Source organism: Hetaerina americana, unplaced genomic scaffold (genome assembly GCF_022747635.1).
Source record: "Hetaerina americana unplaced genomic scaffold, ioHetAmer1.1.p SCAF_19, whole genome shotgun sequence".
Taxonomy (NCBI): domain Eukaryota; kingdom Metazoa; phylum Arthropoda; class Insecta; order Odonata; family Calopterygidae; genus Hetaerina; species Hetaerina americana.
The window spans coordinates 1,149,799-1,176,527 of record NW_027286752.1 but is presented as its reverse complement, the minus strand read 5'-3'; the positions used below and the strand labels follow the sequence as shown (position 1 = coordinate 1,176,527).

Genomic DNA, 26,729 nt, shown 5'->3' with positions numbered 1-26,729 from the left:
ATTTTGTACCTCCTGCTGCATTATCCTTCCTAAAAATAACCAAAGGTTGGGGAATAGTATCGAAGAGAGTAAGTTAAGCCCATGGCTTGCCTAATCATCACAAAAACTGCTAGCTTGGTTTATCTATAAAATGTTTTGTTCGTCTAAAAAAAGGTTTTTCGTTTCGATCGGCTATGGACTATGTTAATATGAATCAGAATTTCCCATCCTTGATCTTCCTCTTTCTTCCTTGATCTTCATTCTTTCACTCTGAGCTATCCTCCTATTCTTTCTCCTTGTTATTTGGATCCTGGAATACGTTTTATCTCGGAAACCCTTGGTGACCTATGGCGCACCTTTGTTTCCTGCAATCCCATTTCCTGCATGTCTCATAAACTAGCGTAACTTTGTTTTCCTATTCTCAAAAAAAATTAATATTTTACTGTTAAGTCATCCCTCGCCCATTCGGTAGATATGCATGAGATATGTAGCTCATTTTTTTCTGATGGAGTCTTAAGTTTCTTTTACACCTGATTGTGCAGTTTTCTTGGCTCCTTGCCTTTCATAAGTCATCTTCCGGCAGTCGAGGTCTGAATTTTTTTCTCAAACTTTTTTCGCCGCTAATGTCATTCACTTGTTGAATTCTGTCCTTATTATGGCTATTACACTACTTATTCGACTACATATAAACAGAGCTTCAGGACGGATGGCTGTCTGACAATGCCTAATTTTGCATTGATAAATAAATTTTTCTTGCTTTAGGTGTTCATACTTATTACATGGAATAGGTAAAATACAATAGACAGAATAGATATAATATTTAATTACTTTCATTACATTTCTAAAATGGAACGTGGTGATCTAGAGGGTAAATACTACTGGGACTACTGTCCGGTGGGGCCGAGTACAATTCCGGGGTACCACTCTGGGTACTCATTCTCAGCTTCTTGAACTGTGTGATTGTTCATCTTTTTGGCTGAATAGTATTTAGCTGGTGCTGGAATGATCAAAGCAAATGGCAGAGAGCTTAAGCTTAGTACTATCAGGCCAGACAGCACGCCAGGCTGACGCAATATTTGGCTCTGGTATCACGAAGATACTATGTAAACATGTTTAGAAAACGTTCAAATCTACCTGATGTAAGCAGACTCCCAATGATGAGGACGAATTAATTTCGGTTATTTCTTCTTGGATCGCCGAGATTCCATTGAAATATATTACCGCGGTGATTGGTGCAGTGTCATGTCTCAGTTGCGCTTCCAGATTGGGGATATGAGAAATAATAGGAAATCGTAGGAAATCCAGTTGATCATTTCACTTTCATCACTATGTTGTTCCGCATAAGCATATCCTCCGTCTTGGAATAAAAAAACTGCTTTCACGGAGATTAGACATTAACAGGCCGCCGCTGGGGCCCAATTAGCGTATGCCCATGCCTCATTTCCCAACCAATCACATCCAATCCTCGTTCCGATCACTCCTCTGCCGCTTCTCCCGCCCACCCTGTCGACGCCATCTTCGACTCCAAATCCTAAAGAGATCATCTTACCCCCGCTGCTCCTCCTCCTGCCTCCGGCCCGTGAACACATCTCTCGCCCCCACACCCCTCGGCCACTTTCTTCACAATTCCCCTCCTCCGCCCCTCCTCAACTTCTCACCCGAACGCTGTTTAATCTCCTCGCCAGATGCGTTGACTTGGCCTACGACCTTTTTCTTGAACGCCCGGCAATACGATACCCTTCCGTCTTCTCCGTCTCCCTGGTGACGGATAGAGCGTAACACTTACAGCTCTCATCCTCCGGAGATGCTTTTTCCTTCTCCCTCCCCTTTCCTGCTCCTTTCAACGGATGGTTGAATGTACGGTCTCGTTTTGCGTGAATGAAATGGAAATAGATATGGGTTTATTTTTAAAACGGCGGGAATTGATGCACCCTCTTGGGAATCCAGTGATGGGTGTGATTTTCCTTCCTCCTGGAAAGACGTTTGCTCACAGCTTTCGGCTGGTGTTCCTCTTTTCCTTTCAAAAACATACGACAAGATTTTGGAAGGTTGTCAGTTGGAACTTGACTGAAATAGGTCGCGAGTTTTAAATCCCATAGCCACTCGGGGGACTTTCTCGTGAGTTCATTTATGAATGGCTTGATGGAGATACTCTATTGGTCATCATTAGGGTCAATTTACAATGTAATCATAAATAGTTTCATGAAGTATGACTGACGCCCGCGAGGGATCCAGGTTTCAATTACGTAATTACAAATTTTGTATCTCCACTCATCCCTAGTACATGCAATCCTAAAATTATAAAGTGTCAAATTAAATTCAGGACAAATAAATAAATGATTTCGTTTTATCGCAAGTCTCTAGTTAAAAACTGATGAGCGTCATTCACTGTAATTATTTTTATCCCCGCGGAAGGAAAGAGTAATCGATGCTATTTCTGAATTAGCTAATTGCAAATGAGTAAACAAAGAGACCTGAGTGAAACCTTCTCGATATGATTAGACTGCAGTGGAATCGTCTTGAAAAATCACTTGCATTCTATTTCGATGAATCCTTCCGCATCCCTTGAGGATGAAATCATGTTGCTTTGTCAGTGCTCTAATGTGCCCGTAATGGAATAACCGTTTTGTTGCAGCAAATTCGAGGAGACAAGTGTCCCGAAAGGACAGCAAATGAAGAGCCGAAAGGAATGAGGAGGTTCACTAGTCCAGACGAGGGGCAGATGGGAGAAAAGGGAAGAGGGTGGCGGAATGGAGGCGGGCGGGGAGGGCAGGGAATGAGTGAAGAGCGTGACAAAGCGGAGGAGAGCGCGGGGGGGCGGACTTCGGTGGGTGCGGGCGGGGGGTGCGGAAGTCGTTTCACCCGGCACGTGTTCAATGGAGGCTCTCGTGCCTCCTTGAAGCAGGGGCGATTCCTTTAACTTGGGAGCCATTGTCGGAGTCGGGAGGAGGGGGTGGTCGCCGACTCCCCCTCCCTGTAATGACCACTGTCCAGACCAGAGTTGCTAGAACACACACGAAAGACACACGCTCCGCACCCCCCACCCCCCGGTGCACACGCCCAAAAGCGTTTAACAGAGAAGTCAGGTGCGTGCTCCGGTGGGCGGGAGGGAGAGAGTTGCCAACGCGAGAGAAATCTCATCCCCCCTGGCAGTGAGAATGCCTGCTCTCATGTACTTAAAGTATTCATTTAAAGTTGGCAGCTGCCTTAGGAAAGTTCATGATAATAGTCATTGAGATACTTGGCAATGATTTCAGTTCAATAAGGCACACATGCCGACTTATGCGGATTCCATGTGTTTGATTTTCGCCCATGACCCGTATTCCACTTTAAAAGTAATGTAATGTAAAACTGGACGAGTGATAAGCATTGTAAAAACAATTTATTCTATTTGAGGTTATTAACCCTCTTGTCAGGTTATGCCCTAATATTCTACGTAGATACTTAATGTAAAAAAGATCCAATGGGAGTCCCACCGCAACCCTGACCTGCTTACACCGCTTGTTATGCTAAAACTGTTTATTCGGTTAATTTTCTACTATCATTAAATACAAATTAGATCCTTCTGCAAAAGATATTAATACCAATGAAAATTATCATGAAATATTTATTAATTAAGCCACATAGTGACATTATTAGATAGGGATTGCGGTGTAGTAAAAATATCAGTATGGGCCATAGTTAATAATTATAATTACCTGTTGGTCAGGAGAATATTCAATAAATATTGAAATAAAAATTAGCAATTGAAACTATTTGAAATATTTCAAAATAGTAATTAGCATATAAGAAAATCAGCACTGGACATCTTTGGAGAAGTAGAAAAATATCAGTATGCACATAAATATTCAATAATAAATTCTACTTGTAAATTTATTTTCTCCGTTGAACCTTATTGAATTTCCCATAGGTGTGCATTATCTAAGGCTTTTAATGACACATTCTTGTACTTCATTGTTTATTTCATGCTACTTATTTTTTTACAATTTTTCTTTGCTACACGGAGATGGTATATTATTAAAGCATTTAGCATCCATGGAATTGAAGAACTTATTTCCCTATATGTATCTGTAATATTACAGTCCTAATATCGTAAAATCATAAATCAAGAAGAAACGTATGATGATCTGCTAACTTCATCCTGCCAAGCCATTTTTGGCCTGTCGGTAGGTTCCCATAGTATCTCGTACATTTACATCTGCACAATGCCCTGCAAGTCGCTGAGTGGGATACAGAAATATTATTTCATGCGTACTGAACACAATAGCTCATATTCAACCCCCGTGCTCATATGTGCCAATAAATACATTGAGCAATAAGTATTGCGCCTGATTAATTCACCCGATCCTAGTATTCAAGTTGATTTAATGTTTTTGGGCTCTTGGGCTTGATTTTATTATGATTAGATATCGCGCGAGGGAAGACCGAGAATATGGATCTATGCGTGGCGGTTTTAATCTCTCTTATTTTATCCAGAAGGCCGAGTGTAACAACATAAGGCTCATGCTCAACATACAAGTATAGTTATGTAACCCAGCTGTGTCTTAAAATCCGTTTCATTACACAACTTAATTGTAAAGGGGAGACAGGTATTCTGAACAAATAATATACAATTACTCCTGGTCATTTATTATCGACCATTAACAAATAAAGTTTACGTATTCAAAAAATATCAGTCGATGTTTGGTCCTAAATGTACGTTATGGGCAGGAAATACTTAACATGAATATACATTATTCCTATTTAAGGTTAAATATTTCCTATGCGTTTATTTATTATTTTCCATGTTTCAATTTCACTTTGATCAGAATTGCATTATAACCATTATAATATCAGGATGACCCAAGTGAACACTTATCATTCATTTCAATGCAAACAGTTTAGAATAAAGTTGAGGGCTCAGGTCTTACAAACTTCTTTTGACCGTCAAACATTACTAATACCTTCATCGATTTACTCTCTTGAACTAACTTCCCCGACTGTGAAAATTAAGCTCACGGCAGGTAGAGGAATTCCGATGGGGATCGATCGCCGTTCCGTTGGCAGCTCTGCGAGGAGCCGACGTATTTCCTCGGAGGGAGGAGGGGCGCAAGGAGCGAGAGGAAGTGAAATCCGCGGGGGGTTCGCTGGTTGGAGGGTCCGCGGGGGACTCCCTGGTTCTGGAGGGGGTGTTTGGAGGATGGAGGGGTGTTTTGGTGGGGGATGTATGTGTGTGGGGGTGGCGGTAGGAGCTGCTTGGGGCACGAGCTGTGTGGCGCGCGCGCGTGGTACGCTGCCCCTCTCCGGAGGGAGGGAAGGGTGCGCGGGTCGGATGCCGTAGGGCGCCCGTGTAGGAGGGGCCCGTGGTGGAAGGGGGTGCGGTAACGTCTCCGTGGGACCACGGCGGAGATGAGATAGCAGTTAGTTAAGGGTTGGAGAGAGATTTGTGGCGCGGGGTACGGAAAAGAGATAGGGTGCTGTGGAAGTGGAAATGGGAATACGGGGGTAGAGGGGAGAGGTGGTAGGAGAGAGTTTCTGGGAAGTGAGAGGATGGCACAGGTTCTCTGGAATGGTTGCTGCTGGGGCCGACGAAATTTAAATTTCACTATTGAACAGTGCGGATTACATCGGAGTGAGGCCTGCCACATCGCATTTAGTTGTCCCCTAGCTCTGAAGAAGTCTCATGCGTCGAAATCTCCCATGAAATTAGATATAGGAGGAACAGCCAGCAATGAGATATCAAATGGGAAATTTTGCAAGAGAGCCTATAGGCTGCAATATAGTCTTGCATTACTGGACATTAGAACGGATAACTTAACTTTTCTTCCACTTCCTCTTGAGTAATTCGATTTAGATATTTTTTTAGAGCCAAAGATATGCTATTGTATAAATAATTTTCATTCGGAGATTTATTAAGAATTATTATGATGGAATCAGAAATCCCTCTGACAGATTCGTATCATATGATTCAACGCAATACATCATGCGCCTATAAATAAATGGCATCATTGTGGTTGAAACATAATGGTTGAGTAGCATATTAAAATATTGAAATAATAAGGTGAACTCAATGAAAAATGATACCATCAAGAAAGTAAAGAAAAATCTTACGCCAATAAACATAAATTACAAAAGAATTTCCTCATTCTCAATTATATTTGGGGTTATTCGTGAAAATAGTACTTTTAAGTTGTTAATCTCACATTTGTGGTAACGTTGCATGTCTGATAAATCAAGCAATTAGTTTTTCCAGGAAAAAATAAGAAAAGTGTCACCCCAGAATCGCTGACTGCAGATTTTATAATTATTATAAAAATATATAAATTTTCTACAGTCGTCTTAACCATTGTCAAAACGCTCATTGGGGTTGAGAATTCAATGCATGATAGTGTCATGCGTTTTATGACAAATTATGATTTGTACAATATGAAGATGATATCTTAAAATTTAAGGTTGAAATTTTACTAATCGTGCTCATTATATAGATGTCCTTAAGCATACAGTAGATGTAGATGTGAAATGTCGATTTAGGTCGAACTTTGGCAGAATGAGAGATTTCTCTTTTTCCATCGGTCTGGTGGAAAGTTTCTTCCCTATTCCAATACAACATACTCGTATATTAGATCACCCTGTGGAGTCGAGCAAATTTGTTCGGAAAAAGCACAGCCGCATGACGTTCTCCAGGGTCGGCTATCGGACCCATTGGAGGAAGGGGGACGCACCAATGTTACAGATGAATAGATATTTTTATCACTTTGGATATGAGATTAGTAGTAGGCTTAGACATTTTGTCCAACGCTGCTCCAGTTTGCTTATAAATAATGCAATTGTCCCAACTTTGCAAAATAAACATTTTTTCAGCTTTGCTTGAATAAGACCTCATTCCAGCCAACCATCTATCATGTTGCAGAGTAGGTTGTTGTCCAAGGGAGGCAAATATGGAGACTCGGCGGACCACGGAAGAGTTCGTAACTTCATCAATTTTTTTACGGCAATGGCCAACTTCAGAGAAGTGAGCTTGAGTGTTTTTCGTAATGGAAAAGGACTTTTTGTGACCCAATCCTGGATTTTTTTCATGTAGCTCGGTTTTTAAACGATCTAATTACGATTTATAGCAAATATTAGTGATAGTATGGCCCTTTTGAGAATAGCCAATGAATATGTCTACTTTTGAATCCCAAAAAAAACCGCCGCCATAGTATTCCGGGCTGAAGGAACAGTCTTTGCTTTCTTTGTTGCAGCCTCCAAACTGCCAACCTGTTGCTTGGATTGTTCCTTGGTTTCAGGGTTGTAACTACGGTTGTGTATCCATAGCGAATGTGGTTATACTCATATCCATGTATCGTCTACAGTGACGGAACGACGCATTGCATCGTGCGAATTTTGCTGAAACAGCTACTAACCGGCCTTGGTACATGCCACAACATGGCAATATGTGAAAAATCGCGGTACTCATCTTGCGGATAGGTTTCTCTTATTCATATGTTGATGTAAAATATTTGTAGCCTGTTCACTCTAGATTCCGATAGCATCAGAATTCTTGCGTGCCTTCACTCTTCCATAATCCATATCCACATGATCAAGAATTGAAATGACAGATTAAGATGTCTTATTACCCGAGAAAGTTAAGGGATCTGTATACGACCGCGGTCAGGGATTAAATTTTTTTTTAATTCTAAGTACCCCAAAATATTGTTTTATCAAGCCTTAATTTTATTGAAAAAATCGTAAATTAAAAGGCTTCACTTTGTGGTAACTTTTCAGGTTGGAAAAGGATTAGACAAAACACTTATTTTCACTAATATTTTATTGATATGATTTGGGTTTTGACTTTTTGAGTCATCTTCAGGTCTTATAATAAGCTTGTGTGAGGAATATTTTTGATGAAAGTGGACGAATTCATAGGGGAATAAAAAGAATTGCATTAATTAAGAATGGGGAATCGATGGCAGGAACTTTAAGTAAGAATGCTGAGAATGGGTTAGAGAAAACTTTTAGATGACGGGTAGGTGAGGAGGTCCGGTTGCGGCATCTCCCGCAGTTTCTTTGGAATTTGTCAGAGGTCCGGACCTTATACCTCATACGAATAAAATAAACTTATCAGAAGGGTTTTGTAGATTTTTCTAATTTTTACTGATAAGGTATCTTATCTACGTGAATGAAACAATGGATGAGTCAGGCATGGCAGAAGTAAAAGAAGTGTACTAGGGCATGGCATTGTTGAAAAGATTAGTGGCCAGGAGAAGGCAACTTTGCTTAAATAATTAAAAATGAGAGTACTTAATTATATCGAAGATTTCCGCGGCGTTCAGATGAATGGCTCTCCATTCTCGGGATACCACCACGTAAGTTGTTTGTTGGACAACAGTTTCGCCCGTGTTCCAACGAGCGTCTTCAGGTCGAAGCAACTGTTGTCCAAAAAACAATCCCGAGAATGGAGAGTCATGAGAGGACTTTGTTTAAGGCCGAAAAAACGGAGTTAAGGGGGTTCCACTGAGAAAAATTGTTCAAATTCGTGACATTTTGCAGCTATAAACTTTCGAAGATACTGGTAAACACCAATTTCCACATTAAAAATCATGCCGAAACCCGGGATTGAACCAGGGACCTTTAGATCTTCAGTCTAACGCTCTCCCAACTGAGCTATTTCGGCTGATTTCATATTTGCACGTTTTAAATTATCAAAACGGACACATTAATGTCCATAACTCAAATTTAGTCAACTCTCTTGGAAGTGATGCCAGAACAAATTGTCGCAAGAGTCTTTTCACCCTCCATCAGTACCGTAATTCATCTTTTCAGGCCGCTTTTAAGCGGCCTCCGGTCAGACTTGTGGTACTAGTAAAGCCAAGGCCGAGACTATGCGTCTCAAACTCCCCGTCAGTCGTGTTTGAAAAAACTGAGGGATCGGTATAAAATGACTGCGATCACCGTTTCCTTCCGACATCATTCTCCCCGGGTAACTTGTGGATACGTTTACCAGATGACGATGGCAATAAATGATTGGTTCATGTTACACTTTTTCCGTTGTGAGGGACGTTACCCTTAAATTTAAATGGTTTTCAAAACAACTGTTGAAATATCCTTTTATACTATATATTTCCTTCAATAGTAATTATGGGCCAAGAATGGTGGTAATAACGAAGAGCTGAAGTATGCAATGCTTTGAAGAAAAACTGGTAGAATTATTCAAAAAATTATTTAGAATGAAGAATAACCTTTTTACGGTTGGTGACCTAACACCCCCGCCACACGCCCTTGCGGCGGCTTGCGGGGTATTATTTAGATGTAGATATAGAATAATAATCAGGAATTATGAAATTATACCTTTACATTTTTCTGCTGATAATCCTCTGGAACCTAATCTGGTGCATAAAAATTTGGGTTTTGTAGAAGTAACTTTTGCAGTCGGATATGGGGTGGACCATGTTTAATTCCTTGGATCTACACCGCATGGCTCCCCCATTGAGGAACAAATACAACTAAGGGTTTTCCTAAATTGTCGTCAAACCGTAACCCATGGACATTAATTGCGTCCGATTTGGTTTCTCAAAACAATGATTTTACTTATCAGCCGAAATAGCTCAGTTGGGAGAGCGTTAGACTGAAGATCTAAAGGTCCCTGGTTCAATCCCGGGTTTCGGCATGTTTTTTATTGTGGAAAATGGTGCTTATCAGCATCTTTGAAACATTATTACTGCAAAATGTCACGAATTTGAATAATTTTTCTCATTGGGACTCCATTCACTCCTTTCTTTTCGGCTTAAACAAAGTCCACTCTTTTAATTATTTCAGCAAACTTGCCTTCTTTTTGCCACTAACATTTTCGACATTTCCGTGTCCTAGTACATTTCTTTTACTTCTGCCATACCTGACTCAGCCATTGCTTCATTCATGTAGATTCGATACATTATTAGTAAAAGTTATAAAAATCCATAAAACCCTTCTGATAAGTTTATTTCACTATAACGAGGTACCACAAAGTGAAACTTTAATCATAAAGTTTAAATATTGCTATTCTGAAGTATTTTAACTGTTTCAAAATAAACTAGAGAGATTCAACCTATCTTTGATTTCGGTTTGGTTCCCTTTACAAATTGTTAAATATTTTTGTCATAATATTGCTCTAATTGTTGTAATTTCTTGTAACCTAATATCGCTGTTCTATGCTGAGAACTATCTGATTATTTGGTTAAGCCTCATTCGTGAGAATCCCAAACACTTGCCCCATAACTTTAAGGTATCGATGACTTAATAATTGATAATCGAACTTTGAAGAAGTCATGTCCAACAAGCGAGTATCCCCATTGTCCATTCGATTAAAATTAATTTTCAATTCTCTTTCATGTACGATTATGTTTACTCCAAGAGAGATCATTGCTTAGAGGGACACCTTTGTATTTGATTGGAAAATAAATCTAATCTAATGAGAAACTGTTCTTTTCCCATTCACTTCCTCTTAAAATTCTTATACCTACACTCGTGTCCAATCTCCCAACTCTAAGTGCACATGTCCTTGAGCTAAAGATATTCCCCCAACACCCTCTTTGCGGTCGTCAAGTAGCTGTTGTCTTCTGCGGCCTCATTTAAATCTTCTGGGTGTACCCTTTAACGACCTTACGACTCCATTTTCTCTTTCCGATCATCCTATTTCCTCTCCCGATCGCCTTCCCTGAAACCGTGACTGCCATGATTATTGATTATCTGGTTATTGAACCTGAAATCGCCTCCTTTTAAATGACATATGTCGAAACCATGTTCGATTCTGCATGCGTTGGGTGAAAGTTAACTCAGTGACTCTTTTTTTTAATGTTTCGCAAGATGAGCATCGACAATTTTGGTTTAGTGACGCCCACTGCTACTACCCTTCAACTTCCTGCGCCTACGGCTCTGCTCTTTAGCCTTCCTCCGAAGCTTCCAACTTTGACTGCACGTCCGTTTTCCGAACTTGTGGAACGCTTTCCTTCTCTCCGGAAGTGGTGTGCTGTGATTTTTCGGCGAAAGAGGGAAGGCAGGAGCATTCTTTTCTCATCTGCCTTCCTCACCCCGTTTGGCTTCGTCCTCCATCACCTCTCATTCCCTCCTCCTCTCCTACGAGTGATATATTTCCCCGCGCTCACCCAATAGGTTTAAAACTGTCACACAAGGTCAGTGATCTCTCTTTTTCTCGCTCGCTTCTTACTCTCTTGTATCCCTCCTCTACTCGCCTCTTCGAGGAACCATTGCGAGAAAGCAAAGGAAAGTGGCTTTCGTGGAGAGCAAAGAAAAAAAAATACCTTTGAGCCATTGTGCGGCCCTGGGGCCAGACTCTAAATAAATGGTTTGGATACTTCACCCACCGCCTCTCCACCATCCTTTGACCTTCTCTCCCTTGTGCTGCTTCTCCAAAAGCCTTGGGGCTAAAGAGGGGCGAAGGGAAAAAATCGGAGGAAAAACGTACACAAAACTCGAAAGAAAAATATTGTATTTTTAGGATATAGAAGGACCAGTTTTGAGGCTTCATTGTGTTGGTCATATGAGCGGTGGAATGGATGAGCTCGAAGGGAGGTTCTTATCCTCGTTTAAGGATTACTTGGGACTATTAAGAGGATTCTAATGTGGGAGAAAAATTGCGATTTTTGCGTGGGGAAAAAACTTTGATTGTGACCTGGTCAAAGTGTCTAGGCTTTGCGATCGCATTACTTCAATGATTTGTCGATGATGCATCATATGTGCCCTTTAAATTATTAGCAACCATATCAACGACCAATGCTGTCTTCCATTAGAGGACGTTGGTGCTAAAATTAATCTATATCTACGTAATAACCCTAAAGCTACCGAAAGGGAGTGTGTCGGGGGTATTAGGCCAACATCTGAAAAAGAGAAAATTTAAAAATTATATTTAGGCAATGAAATCCATTACAGAAGTCTTTTATTATGTGTTTACATATATATATATATATATATATATATATATATATATATATATATATATATATATATATATATATATATATATATACACATGCATTCGCAGGGGTAGAGCGTTGGACTACTAACCGGATGGCCCGGGTTCCATTCCCGGGAAAGCAGCTCTCTGGGCACCTGAAGTTCCATCCAGACTATGTGATTTTTCGGGTACCAGATCTTCCTGGGAAACCATAACCGGCGCAGGTGAAGGAACTGGCCCCTCTGCCTTGATGTGTGAATTTCACTCGCCGTATATAGCTTAGTACAGGGTGAACTCTACCATCACCTACCCAACTGACCTTCGGGTTGATTATTGTGTTTATGGTTATGTTTTTTATATATACATATAAATATCTTCTAAATGGAAGAGAAACAGCTTCGGCGAACTATATACCTATCTTATGTATATATAGGTACTAGTATAGTTTATAGTACAGTACATATATCCTGTGTATATATATATATAATTATATATATATTATATATATATATATATATATATATATATATAATATATATATAATATAATTATTATATATATATATATATAGACTCTACATGTACATGTACGTTACTACTGGTTACCGGAAATAGTTATAATCAAATGTTTCCCAAAATTCCCAGAACAAGCATAGATTTGGACTTCCATTTTGACAGGAGGAAATAGACAATCCATAAAAAAATGAGTTATTCCCGCCGTAAACCATGTGGTGGTATGAAATGGCCAAGTTTCGACGAAAAGCAGTTTTAAATTCTTACTGTCACCTCTCTTTCATTCTCTGTTGAATGTGATACCACTTCTGAAAGCCATTGTGCTACCTCCTCAAATGTTTTACGTAAATTTTCGGAGAACGGAATTAGATGAACGCGTAATACGCATTACGGTATTGGGAATGGTTTTAGTTAGCCTAACAAGGAAAATTAGGCACTTTTTTATGAATTGATTTAATAACTAAATCTTTGATAAATACAGGCTCAAAAAATATTTCATTTAATTCATGATCCATTTGCAATCGAGTATTTCGATCCATTTTTTATCATCTATGGTGATAAAACATTGCTCCTAACCTATGGTAATAAAAATTTGAGATTTTAAATTCTTTAAGGTAATTCAAATTGAAGCTGGAAATTTTCAAATACAATCCAGGATTATTTGAGAATCGTTCAATTTAATTTTCGATTCCACCGAAAATTTTATACTTTTATGTTTGAATATTTTAAAGGCTCTTTAGATACTTTCGTGCCAAATTCTTCAGTTCATTTTGTATTAGAGCGGGGAATTTTTGAAAATATCCAATTATTCTTTTGCTTTTCAGTTCTTTAATCATATATTTAAAAAAATATAAATATGGCTTGAATCTTAGTTGAATCTTAGCCTCACGCCCTTACGGCGGCTTGCGGGGTTGTGTACATGTAGATGTGCCATTGGAAGGGTGGTTTCGGAGTGCTCCCGAATACACAAACCCCTCGTCGTGAGCTTGCAGAGTGCATTATCTCAGCATAAATTCCCTTTGCCTGCTCTAATTTCTTCCTCAGTTCTCCATACTATCTAAACCCATATTGGTGCCGTTCGATAGGTTTTTCATTTTTTTCTCTCACCATTCTCCGTTTTTCTCTACCGCTGCCTTTGAGGGTCTTCATCCACTGTTGAAACTTCTACAGAATGTCGTCTTTATTCGATGATTCCCCCCAACTTCAATATTCTGATTACCGGTAATGCCTTTCATATCCATGCCGATGACTAATTTTATATAACGATATGTTCAGCGCTTCAAATGCTCAAAGAGCAGCCTTAAGGACTCATGCTTAATGAATTAAAGATATCCGCGAGCAATGCTAATGCGTGCCTGCAATACAATGTTGTTCATTTTTATGTGTGACCTCATCAATAGAAATTTCTTGAAAATTCCATATCGACAATTTTGCTCGTCAACCAACTACTGGGCTGGGCTTTTGTTTCAGGGTCCTAGCTGCAGACACATGACTAATCTCCAATTATGACCGTTTTTTAGGAAACCTCGGTCATCGTTTGCGGCTTGGAACAAGTCCCCTGAAACAATCTACTACTGCACGAAATTCTTGACGTTGACGAGATAAAAAAGAATGTGACGAGGCAGCTGATGACAATTCTGAAAGAGGAATTTTTGCCGAGGCTTTTGAAAAGTTGAAGAGACGCTGGGATGTGTGTGAGGCCCCAATGGGAATACTTCGAAGTGAACTAAGGTCTCATTGCTCAAGGTAGGTTATTTTTCTCAAAATATTTAGTAGAGCGTTGGACTTCTGACTGGAGGACTCGGGTTCGATTTTTGGGCAAACCTCCCTGGGCACCAGCAGCTCCAGCCAAGCTTTGTGATTTTTCGGGTACCAGCTATACCTGGGAAACCATAACCGGCATAAGGAAAGGCACTGGCCCCGCTACCCTGCTTGTATCGTATGTGAATTTCACCCGCCGTCTGGCTTAGTTCTTGGCTAACTCTACCATCACCTACCAAACCGACCTCCTGGTGGATTACTGTGTTTATGGCTTTAATACATACACGTATAAGATTTCACTTGATTAGCAATGGTTGAGAGTATTTGATTGCATCTACATAAATACCCGGTAGTTCACCAAAAAGGATACGGCAGAAGGTGCAAGCAAGCAAGGATGGAAAGGGTATGGGATGAAGGAGAGGGAGGATATAGGAAAGAGAAAGAATAAGTACATCCGTCTAAAAATCACTGAAAAATATGTTAATATATACGAGGGTCATCCGGAAAGTAGTACCCGTTCGTGAAATAAAGACACAAAAGTAAATATTAACAAACATAAAAAATTTTATTTGAAAGAGGATACTTTAAACTACTTCTCAACATAATCTCCAAGCAAATTAAGGCATTTGTCATAACGTGTGACAAGTTTCTGTATTCCTGCTGCATAGTCCTTCGCCGCCAGCTCATTGAGATACGCGAGGGACCCATCTTGCACAAATTTTTGCATAATGCAGATGGTGTTTAACAATTTCATGAACAATTGTTCGAGAAACATTGGGAAAATGCTCACAGATGTCATCAATTGTGACGCGCCGATCGTTCCTCACGAATTCGTCAACTGAGCTCACCAGTTGGTCTGTAATGACAGACGGTCTCCTCGAACGCTCATCGTCGTGTGTGTTCCCCCTCCCCATGTTGAAGTTGCGACACCACCGCCGAACAGACGACTCGTCCATTACATTGTCTCCATACACCTCCTTTAATTGGCGATGAATATCACATGGGCGAACGTTTCTTGCATTGAGGAATTTAATCACTGCCCTCACTTCACAACTGGCGGCGTTTTCAATTTTTTTAAACATTGTAAACAATCACAGAAACAACACAGGCAATGCTAGCGTCACGCAACTTGGCTCAGAGAAGGCAGACAAGCCACTGAAGCTATCTGACCTCGTCCAGCGGCTACTCGCGTCGTCAGCACTTCATGCGGCACGAACGGGTACTACTTTCCGGATGACCCTCGTATGTACTTGTTAGCGACAGACTTAGTTCCAGACAAGTGTCAATTTTACCCGCTAAAGAAGTTTTCCGGCATATTAAATAGAATGGGACAAAAATGAACATCAACCACTCTTATGTCCCCTCTGTCACCATAATAATTAATTTAGGGAAACTATTACGGGAAAACAAGAAGGAGAAGATATTAATTACACTACGATCGTGCAATTTGAAGTCCCCACCCCTAACGCCCGACCCCACGTAGAAATAGTGGTACACTTCTGTTGGCATACAACCATTGATTGGAATTTTAAACTAAATTTATCTTTTTTATAGATTATTGGGCTCGCATAAAGCCATAGAAAGCCGTATCACCTGTGAGCAATTCATGATCACGGTTGGGCCTTCCAGTGTCCAAAGAGATGCATGTTTTCATCCACCCCTTAAATCTTGCGTGCTCCCGTTTTCAATGAAGAGAAATCTCCAAACATCTTAAATACTATCGCATTATACTCGCTCACAAAATAAATGTACGCACACGCTCACCGCTGGTGAACGATATAACGGACGCTCCTCGCAAGAACTATTACAAGGTTAAAATATGTAAGATCTTTCGTCTCCCGCCACGCTTATTTCCGAAGCCCACCAAAATACCACACTCGACCCCAGGGCACTCATCTACAAGGCTCCTCGCTCCCAACCCCATTCTACGAGCACGAGGCAGTAATTATCTGCCAGCTTAGCAAACAACACACCCCACTCCCCCTGCCCGCCCCATCCCCATCCCCTCCCCCTGGCAGGCCACCCCGCCTGCCCACAGTCATCCTACTTACTTGGCAGTGCTTTCTCCCTTGCAGCGCACCACTGCCCTCGGCCTGACCACACCCGCGCGCCCCTCCCCCGCCACTCACCCTCGCCCCCATTTCCCGCTCCCGCCGTCGCCCGCCCACCCAACTCCATACCCTCTCGGTTGTCTCCCTTCCCAGAAGCGTCACAGACAGTCCCAGTCAACTCCACTTCTCTGCCCTGTCCCTCTCTTCGTGGGCAGTGGGACAGAGGGGTCGGCCACCCAGGGAGACGCCGGCCCCCTTCTCCTCGGTCTCCCCTTCTTCCTAGCGTATACATACTCTCTACTCCCTAAGACTGCTCAATCGCACATTTCCCCACTCACTTCACCATCCTTCCTTCTCTTTCGTCCGTGATCTCCTTTTCATTCCTACAGTATTACCGACTTTCCCTTGTTGCTTTGCTCTATTCACAAAATTAGGATAGGTTGGAAAATGCTATTTTCATTTGATTTGTTTTCCATGCTGATATCAAATTCCATTTCGAACCCCAATGCCACAGTATCTATTCGTAGCAAAATACTAAGTTTCTCACGGGAAGCCAAAATCTCTCGGTGGGAATAGGAAGTGAAACCTTATCAAATGAATGCTTTTTAGTGTTTTACGTGTAGTGAAAATTATGGTTTGTTTTTTTATTTTTATATCTACCTCTATTATGAACTTCAACGTGACCATATTTGTACTACAACCAGAAACTGTCGCTGTAGTTGTAACAAATTTTTGCATAGCTTTAGATACGAGAGAGAACGGTTTCTAATCAATCAACTCGAAATTTTCCAACCTATTTTTGTCCGAGATTGGAGTAAAACCATTCTTCCAGAAACTGGGTAGATTTTACTAGTTTACTCGGAATTATGCTTGTTTTCTATATATTCTTAGAATGCAGATTACCTTCTTTAGGGAATTAGGCAAAGCTTAGTTTACTCTTATGGAGCTTCAGATTATTTTTTCATATTTTCCTCGCGTGAAGCATTTTATGGCATACCGCACTCGACGTTTCGTGTTCTGGCGAAAAACCTGTGGAAAACCTGTGACGAAAAAGTGCAGCGGTACGTAAGCTAGAGTTGCTTCGTTTCGTATATTCTTTTTTTTTCAATTCCTAAATCCGAAGGGTCCCTAAGTTGGTCTTAATAGTTGCCACTCAGTCGCGAATGATCACTTTCAATCTTGCGATTATTATAACGCAAGGAGAAAATTCAGTTGGGTTGAATGCGTCAAAAAATCTAATAATAAGTTATATTAATTATCCTTGATGGAGAAGAATGACTGCATTATTAGTGCTAAACAGCAAGTACATTGAAAAAGTGGATGATTTTGCGTATCTTGGCAGAGTGTTTGTGAAAGACAAGAGTATGGGTAGAAATTATTCTGTTGAAGTGATGCATGGGTGTGCCAGGAAAAACATAAACTTTGGCTAAGCGCGGTTGATATACAGTAATTGTTAAGGAGGAGAATTTCCCGTTAATAGGATTAAAAGGGTGAAGAAATTTCGATTGTGTGCTTCATTAATACGTACGTTCGTTCATTTGGCCACGTTTAAGGAATGTGAGAGAAGAAAATCACCGAACTAACTCGTAAAAATGGTTTGAGAGGAAGGGACCGAAGAAATCAGGGGCGAATGTGATCGAAGAGATGATACTCAAGTAAGGAATCTTAGAGGTCTCACTGACGGAAGAGAGCATGTGTAAACGTGTCAGATTGGAATGAATTTTGCCACTAAATGAAAGTGTGAGTAAATTGGTAAAAGGGAGAAAGTTTCCTGTCACAACTTTAAGTCCGGGAGTTTGGTGTACCCTGAAATGGAACGGCGTGAATTTTTTTATGCAGGCGTGACTTAGTCGAAAATCAAGGGTGTAGATGCAATGCTGCAATTAATAATAAAGCTTCAATGTTTAATTTTTTCATTCTTTTGGCTTTCATAATTTTGATTTTCTTTCGATGTACGGGCATAATAAGTTAAAATGACAATTCTTTAGTAGCTGTAGTAGTTTTAACTATAAGCAGTTCGTCTACTTGCAACACTGAGTAAATTATAATAGCACCAAATTATAATGGTAGATTCGACTGCTGGGATAAAATAATAGAAATAGACACCGTCACCGACAGATACGAGTACTCGTTCTGCCTTTGCGCTCTACTCAAATGGAACAACATGCAACAAACAAAAGGGCACGGGAGTTATTATTAAGCATGTGCTAACATGTATTCAAGCATATGAATGAATAATATTTGTGTATGTAAGGCTGTGATGCCCTTACGCCCACCCCCACACGAACTCGCGGCGGCCCGCGGAGTATTTTGTTGATTGAGAATTCCCCCGCTAGCCAGCGCGAGGGTTTATGGCGGGACAGCTGGCGGGTAGGTGGCTGTTGTTACCTAGGAGGATCCTTACTCAAAGCATGCTGCATAAAGCACAGAACTCTTTATATTTTCTGTTAATTGTTTGCATAAACATCTGCACAATACTGGAGGATTTAGGCTGGGAGTCTCTTAATCCTCTAAGAGAGCAGGTAAGGCTTAGACTTTCCGAAAAATACAGGGCACCTGAGTTTTTCTTGAGGATTGTAGATGAATATAATATCACTGAAAAATTCAATACACTTGCTTTTTCGCACACGTTAAAGGACAGAGTATTTTAATTTTCTACGCCCAAACTGCGGTGATCAATTTTGAGATTCATCCACAACTATTTTCCGGTTACTAGCCTTAATCACTCAAGTGGCTGTTCTGCGTAATTTCCTCCCTATAACACAGTTTAATTAATATGCACTTTCAGTGACCTCAATTGAGAATGTAGGTATGATGACGAGAGTTTCACGTTCCTCTCTTAATTTGCTTTGAAAGAATCTTAGTCTCTTAAAATGTTGCATTTATGTTACAAATGAGAATAATATGTTCGTTCAGTAAAAATAATAACTATTTTTCTCTTTTTCGTCTCGGTCTTACCTCCATATCCGTCCTTAGAGCTACAGACACGATCGATGGCCACTCATTCATTCCATCCGCCTGTCAAAAATAATACAATAACCCTTTCATTTTGGGCGCACGATCCTCCAGCTCCAATCATCCAGCCAACTTGCCTCGCGTCGTCGATCCATCTTCAAAAAATATTCAAGTGACGTCTTTAACATGTCCACCCTTCAGACCTCCTGAATGTGTTCGGCGGATATGCTGTCACAACGTTCTCAAACTTACGGAACTGCCAAGTGCCCCGAAACGTTCTTCGTTTTACTAAGTTTCCAAATTTACTCAATCATCTTAACAACAACCTTGAAATAGATCACACACGGCATCATATTATTTGCAGAATGAAACCTGATAATAATACCTGAATTAAACATAATCAATTGTTAAAAATAAATGTAATATTTTTACCGTGTCAGTTATGATTTCTTTCGTAGATTTATCTTTTGCTTCTTTGGGATATAATTGATATTGATCTTATTTTTACCTGTAACTAACATCACGTTTTTGATACAGGGATAAGATTTCCTAATCACCCTAATTTTTAAAAGTATGTATATATTTCTTCAAAATGGACTCTCTAAAACTGAAGTCACTATTCATACAGTGGGGCGTTAGGTATTATTTAACTTACCTGGAAAACTCTTCCACGCAAGCCTATAATAAGGAAGTGCATGCATCAGATGTATTAGCATACTAACTTCCAGAGTCATCTCTCCTCGTTTCACAGTTCCTTGTCCACACTTTGACCCAATCACTCATATTCCATTTAGATTCAGAGAAAATCAGAAATATTTGTCAAAAAATGCTACCCGATGAGAGGTATATTATCTATATGTAGGTATATATGAGCTAACATGCATTTAAGTGAATGTGTATAAAAATATTTCTGGATGTAATGGTATGCCTGGTGCCCTAACACTTGACGCCAAATACTCTTGCTACGGCTTGCGGGGTAGCAAGTATTTGTAGACATCCTACCGGATTAAGTGATCTTGTTGAATGTTTTTTTCGGGACTACTACTTCTGAATGATTTACAAGGTTTATGTTTGATTAAACTGTAATTAGTATCATCCTAATTCAATTGACTCTTTAGGGAAGCTGGAAATAATTCTAAAACTCAAGCTTCATCCAGAAATTTGATAACTTCAAATAAGCAGTCGGGGGAATCCTAATCATTTTATGGCATTGAATACCGTTCATTCCTGCTGTAGTTATAAAAGATAGCCCCGCGGTCCCTAGATAATACTTTTTTATAATTATGCTCTTGTTTTGGACTTAGTGATTTATTTTAATTATAAAAGTACACTTTGTATTTATTATTACACGCTTGATAGGAGTTTAATTAATTCTACTTCGTTAAATTTATCACGCTATGCTGACTATCTCCAAGCCCTATTATTTTATAAAACGAAGGAAAACACTTATTTGGACAATTCATGGTTAGGGCTGAAATATTATCACGTAACACCATGTGGTTACACGATATTTGCAAAACTCTTAGAAATTTTATTTATATTTGGGCAATAAACATTTGAACCACCAATGCTAGTATCTCCGAGGATCGAAAAGAGGAATAAGGTATATCATCTAGTTCTAAAAATGCTAATGCTATCCTTAACTTTGCTATGTACGACTCAAGATTCAGACTTCATTCGGGTCACTCCGAGTGTAAGTAATTGAAAAGTGGCACTCAAAAGGCAATCCACCGGTTCTCCTGTTTTCGAGAAATCTCGTCTCTTTTCCTGGAGTCTCTCGACACTTTTCTCTCTTCTCCGGGTGCCCTCCCCCCGAGAAAGTGGACCGAAAGGAATCCATCTATGCGCCCGTGCTCGCATCTCTTCCTTCCTGTGGGAAACGTCGGGAGGGCGTGGCCGGACCACGGTCTCCCAATGCTAATTGAGTGACGGGAGCTTCCGCTTGAAGGGGGGCACTTCCCTGAGTGCTGCATTCTTCTTGACACCGAAATTATGGCATTTGCCGGACAGCTTCGGTTTTTGCCGTCGTCCGGTACTCGGACTCTTATGCCTTCGGTCTTGCGCCATCTGGCAACCCCTGCGACTCGGGCGGCACTCGCCCCTTCTTGGTTTGCTGCGGAAGTGTGTGCATTTGAGAACCATTTCGAGCGACGGTGGACAATTGTTGGCGTCTTAACAGCACATATAAATAGGGGAGGGGGTTTTAAAATCCGCAAATTTTTTGATAAATTTCATTTCATCTTGCATTGTGTTTCGTGCTGCTACCATTACGGGCCAACGAGGTGAGTGGGTAGCTGCTAACTGAAGACCTAAACCATATTTGGGCATCGCATTTGCCTGTGAAACGATTCTTCCCGAAAAATCAGTAATAAGACCCCTTCTTAAATTTTAATACGATGAGAATCCTTTATCTTTTTAATGACATAAGGGTCGACAGATATAGTAGTGATTATTGATATCTACTGGAAAATACTGCATCGACATATGAAAATAATTCAATTAGAATTTATCCTTTCCGTTTATACTAGGTTATTCGTGAGAAGCATTAAGATGAACTGTAACTACTTTCCCATTCTTCATTTTATTTAGCTAATTTCTGATTGAATGCTTGTCCCGAAACTGCATATTGACATTCATTGTCATTATATGCGGTCTACCATTTAAGGTGGGTTTGGAGGATCTTAGGTCATCCGGATAGGGAGAGGAAAAGGATATGTATGTAGGACGGAGGAAAAGAAGGTGGGACGTATGCAGATTTGAAGAAGGGCTTATGATTATCGGTTATGTGCATGGAAGGGTTTATGACAATGTCATGTTCCACCTTGTCTCGTTAGACGAGAACTTGAAATGTAGCGGTGTTCAGTCTGTGCTCACCATTATTCAGATGTAATTAAATAAAGAAGTCAAAATTGAAGAAAAAATGGTTCAGGTATGTGAATGGAATAAAATAAACTGCATAAGAACAAATTAACTACACAATGTTAATCTTGTTAATGTATTGCTTCTATTGATCAGAAAATATTATAGTGGATTTATATTCTAACTTTTAAGAGAAAGTGCTATTTATCTCCATTACAACTGCTAAGTTCAAAGGTTATTACAGAGGAATCAATGCTAATTTCCATCTCGCAACCAAAAAGTGTGTGAAAGACTGATGCACAAGATCATGTGGCGTTTGAGTGAAAAATCAAGAAAATTGGTTCTGTAGAAAAATTCATAAGATGCTAACATACTGCGTATTTACTACTTCGTAGTAATGCATAAGGAATAATATGTTTGAACGTGGTTGGAAACCTGAAATGAATAATAGTATACCTTAGCGAGCAAACTGATTGAGCTTGTTTGAAGCCAAAATAAATGCCGAAACCCGGGATTGAACCAGGGACCTTTAGATCTTCAGTCTAACGCTCTCCCAACTGAGCTATTTCGGCCGATGTACGGTGAATATTTTCACATCGTCCTTTCGTTTCCGCAGTAGTACTGTTGTGTCATAGAACACCGTCATGGCACATGCACATTTGTGTTATGGGAAACATTTCATCTCAAATATCCTTACTCTCAGGAACTTGATGCAAATTATGTCAGTACGGTCTTGCACGTTATTGGATAAATTTCTTACTGCATCCTAAGGTGCAATTATTTGTTAGATGATAGTATATGTAATTGCATGCGTGTAGGATGCGGAGGTTTTGCGTGTGGTTTTGTTCCTTTTTACAGGTGGTGACCTAACAACCCCCGCCACACGCCCTTGCGGCGGCTTGCGGGGTATTATGTAGATGTAGATGTGATATGTACGGTTTCCTAACTACTGCGAAGTCAGCAGAAGGAAAAAAGTTATTGTTGGACAAAGGAATGGATAAAGTTTTAATTTACGAAATGTTGGAAAGATCAATAAAACTTAGAAAATAATAGTTCAAACCTGTTTAGTTAATAATAGTTACTATCTACCGCGCACCCTTGTGGTGAATTGCAGGGTACTATAAAATATAAAAAAACTGAACACTATTAATATTTGCCATGGTTTTAAGCATTGTAGATATTGAAAAAGGAGTATTATAACTCTTTTTAATATCCTAGCTACTTTTTTGCGATGGCATAAAAAGCATTCATGGGAAGTGAGGCACATTTTCATTATGTCTGGTAAAGTAAGGTAAGTGAAGACATTGGGGTTATGCTTTACTTTGTATGGTAACTTACTACCGTATTGATGTGAGAAAAAGATATACGAGAATGGCGGATGACTTCGACAATGTGGGAATCGATCACAAAAACGAGAAACAAAGAAAAAAATACTCTGAAAGGATCGCTAAAGATTTTAGTATGGAAGATAAGAGTTATAAGAACTAGCCATTCAGAAAAGAGGCTATGCATTTATTACGGGCTTTTAAGAAGTTGGTATGGAGCGGTCATGGAGGATAAACGTTGAACGATGAGGAAGATAAACGGTGAAATTTGTAATATTGTGGGGAGGGATAAAATGGAAGGCGAAATTCGAAACAAGATAAAAAGGCGAATGAAGGAGATACTGAGAGACAGTAATGCTACAAGCCGTAGGGGTAGATGGGATGTTACGCTAGCGTGGAAAATAAATTGGCTTTTTGGACGTCACGAGCGCTCGTATAAGCCGTGAGGAATTGAAGTAGGAAATTATATAAGGGCAAATATCAGAAGCCCGCAGGACGACTATTAAATGATGGTTGCTAGGGACCGTCCGAAGCTTACCTAAGAACTTACGTATTGTGATGCTCATTGAGTAATACGGAGAAGCAAAAACTAGAGGATAGCATTAAACCATTGGATTCGGAAGAATGATTCTCCGAGATTCCATTCGTTTGTATCCCTCATATTTCTGATCTACCTGCATCCTTTTCTGCTCTTTCCTTCCGCCAAAAGAAAAACAGCGATGTTAATCTTGGGACGGGGTGGCTTACAAGGAGAGTGGAGGCTACCTGCTTGTGGAATCAGTCAACAGGATAGATATGCTTTCCGGTAGGCTTCTCCACTTCGCCGCCAGTTCTTCGGAGCCCTCCTGACCTCCCTTTGCGGCTTTCACAACACACCCCGCCCGCTCTGTGCACACGTTCAGACCTTTTCATCCTCGAATTCCTCCCAGAAATGATCACTTTCGTTCTCTTCCGACGAAAACAAGGCGCAGACTGGGGAGGAGGGAGTGGGGCGTGGGATCACGGCCACACTCAACTGGGAATGGGAGGGATGGGAATCGGGAGCGTATGTGTATGTAAGCACAAACGTACAAATATAGTCTGAATTATTTCTATGATAAATTATTTTTCTTGAAATTGAAATGGAACTAATGTCTAATTAAAATCAAAAGTATGGTGTAAATCGTCGATTGACTCTTGGGTGAGTGTTTTAAGTCAATTACTCCTTACTTAGGTATTTTTGTAAATATTTCGTCTATTTTTTATAAGTCTACAGGGGAAAAGATTTAAAAAATCGTGACAATTTGCAGTTTGAATCCACTGAATGATTAGTTTTCTTCCCTTCCTCGCTATTTCTTTTGGATATTTATTTTTGAAAAAAGATTTGACAATCCAATTAATGCAACATGGTTGACAACTTACGCATATCCTAATAATTCGGTACGGGTTGTTTTGACAATGCAGGTGTCGGGAAATTGCATTAAAAAGTATCAAATAATTTTTGATTTTTCTATTCATTGTTCTTCGTTAATATGGAAATACGTATCTGTACTTAATTTGTCACTATCTGCAAAAATAAAAAAGAATTTGAATCATTTTGAAATAAAGTATGTCAGAGGTACACCTATAATTATCTCCGCGAGGTGGTAGAGATCAAGTTAGACGTTGAAATAGTGAGTATGACCACAACGTGGGATTCAGAAAAGGACCAAATTTAAGGTATTTTCTATTTATTTTACCAGGAAGATAAATAAATATACTTCTTGAGTGCCAGGCGGTAGCGCACGTTCCCACGAGAGTTCTAGAATTCGATGGTGTCAGATGAGGTACACATAGGATTTTCACCAAAAAGTGGACCTTGTGATAGTAGTAGATCACGTGTATCCTGACCGTTTTAAAATGTTAAGACCTACGCGTAAAAAAAGGTGGAAAACTTCGTACATACAGTTTTAATCATGGCAAAATGTTGCTGATAGGGATAAACCGCAAAGCTATAAATGAACCAACCGCTGGGTTGTTAAAGTATTATAATGAGATATTTGCCATAGCCGAATTATTATAAAATGTGGTGCCCTCTTCGTAATTTATTTTTCCACAGATTGCGACGTGAATCGCCATCATCAGGTATATGATGCTGACGTTTTGCTTCGAAACCCATGTTACGCATGAATCAGTCATTTTTATGTAAGTATTTGTGACCCAATTATAAATAGATTTCAGAATATTGCCCAGAAACAACCTCTGGCATCACCCCCTGTCGAAGGTTGAATATCCTCAAGTTAAATTTAACTTATAAAGCAGGGTTCCAATGGACGTAGCTACGGCTAAGTCGGCCGGCAACTGGCAACTTAGCCGGCAACGAGTTGAATCGCAGGTATGTTCTTCTTGATTTTTTTTCTTTTCCAGATATTTTTCTTGTTTGTTTATACGCGGAAGAATTTATTTTTTCTTTTAATTACGCGCCCTAAGGTTCCCATCATTTTCTGCCTAGTTTGGATGAATTCATTACTTTGCTCACAGGTTGTGAGAAATGTCGTTTTACTAGAATTCGTTCAATAACTACAACAACTAAAGTTAATGCGCAGTTTTTTGTGGTATATACAACCGAAAATTCATAAATGCATACACGTATCTTGGAATAATGGGATGAAACGTTGATCAAAGCCTTAGATAAAATAGAGGGATAATTCTCTAGGTTTGTTAAAAATTACTAAGAGGAGCGAGTAAGCGTCGTGGGTATGCTGGAGGATTTACGCTGAAGGGTCATGGTTCACGTAAGTAATAGGAAAGACTTTGGCTTATAGGATGGTGCACGGCACCTGAGCTTCCCTGCGACACAGAGGGAATTGTTATGCCACTAAATTTAATCGGTAGATTCCACCATCGAGATAAAATAAGAGAAATGGATGCTGCCAAAGACAGATTCAAGTTCTTGTTCTTCTCTCGGACGATGCATACATGTAAACATACCAAAATAGAACCCAAGAGGCCGGAAGAATTAAATTAACGTCGATAATAGAATTTGATGAATTGGCCAAAAGCAACAACCATGGCCTGAATTACATATGCATGTGCATACATGAGTGTTGTATATATGAGCTAACACGTGTTTAAGTGTGTGTAAGAGCTAACATTTTTGCCAGTATGACTAGTGCCTTAACACGCCCTGCCATACGCCCTTGCGGCGGCTTGCGGGCTCTTGTGTACAAGTATGTGTAAAATCTCGAAGAACAATTTTATGCGGCATTAAAATTATATTTCGGATGGACTTCAATTCAGTGTTAGGTTATTTCAAGTATTTAATTTCTAATTAAAAACCAATTTGATTAATGTCCTTTCATAATTGGCTGATTGATTTTCGGACGCTTGGACGGTGATCATAGGCGGTTTTATGTTAGTA

General features: G+C 39.9%; 3 non-coding genes across 3 annotated transcripts; 1 reads left to right on the top strand and 2 right to left on the bottom strand.

The window, feature by feature from the left end:
* Positions 1-8,538: 8,538 nt before the first annotated feature.
* On the bottom strand, positions 8,539-8,611 carry TRNAF-GAA (transfer RNA phenylalanine (anticodon GAA)). The gene has a single exon. It is a non-coding gene; the product is annotated as a tRNA-Phe (tRNA).
* A 920-nt stretch (positions 8,612-9,531) lies between these two features.
* On the top strand, positions 9,532-9,604 carry TRNAF-GAA (transfer RNA phenylalanine (anticodon GAA)). Its single transcript has one exon. It is a non-coding gene; the product is annotated as a tRNA-Phe (tRNA).
* A 12,920-nt stretch (positions 9,605-22,524) lies between these two features.
* On the bottom strand, positions 22,525-22,597 carry TRNAF-GAA (transfer RNA phenylalanine (anticodon GAA)). The gene has a single exon. It is a non-coding gene; the product is annotated as a tRNA-Phe (tRNA).
* Positions 22,598-26,729: the final 4,132 nt, after the last annotated feature.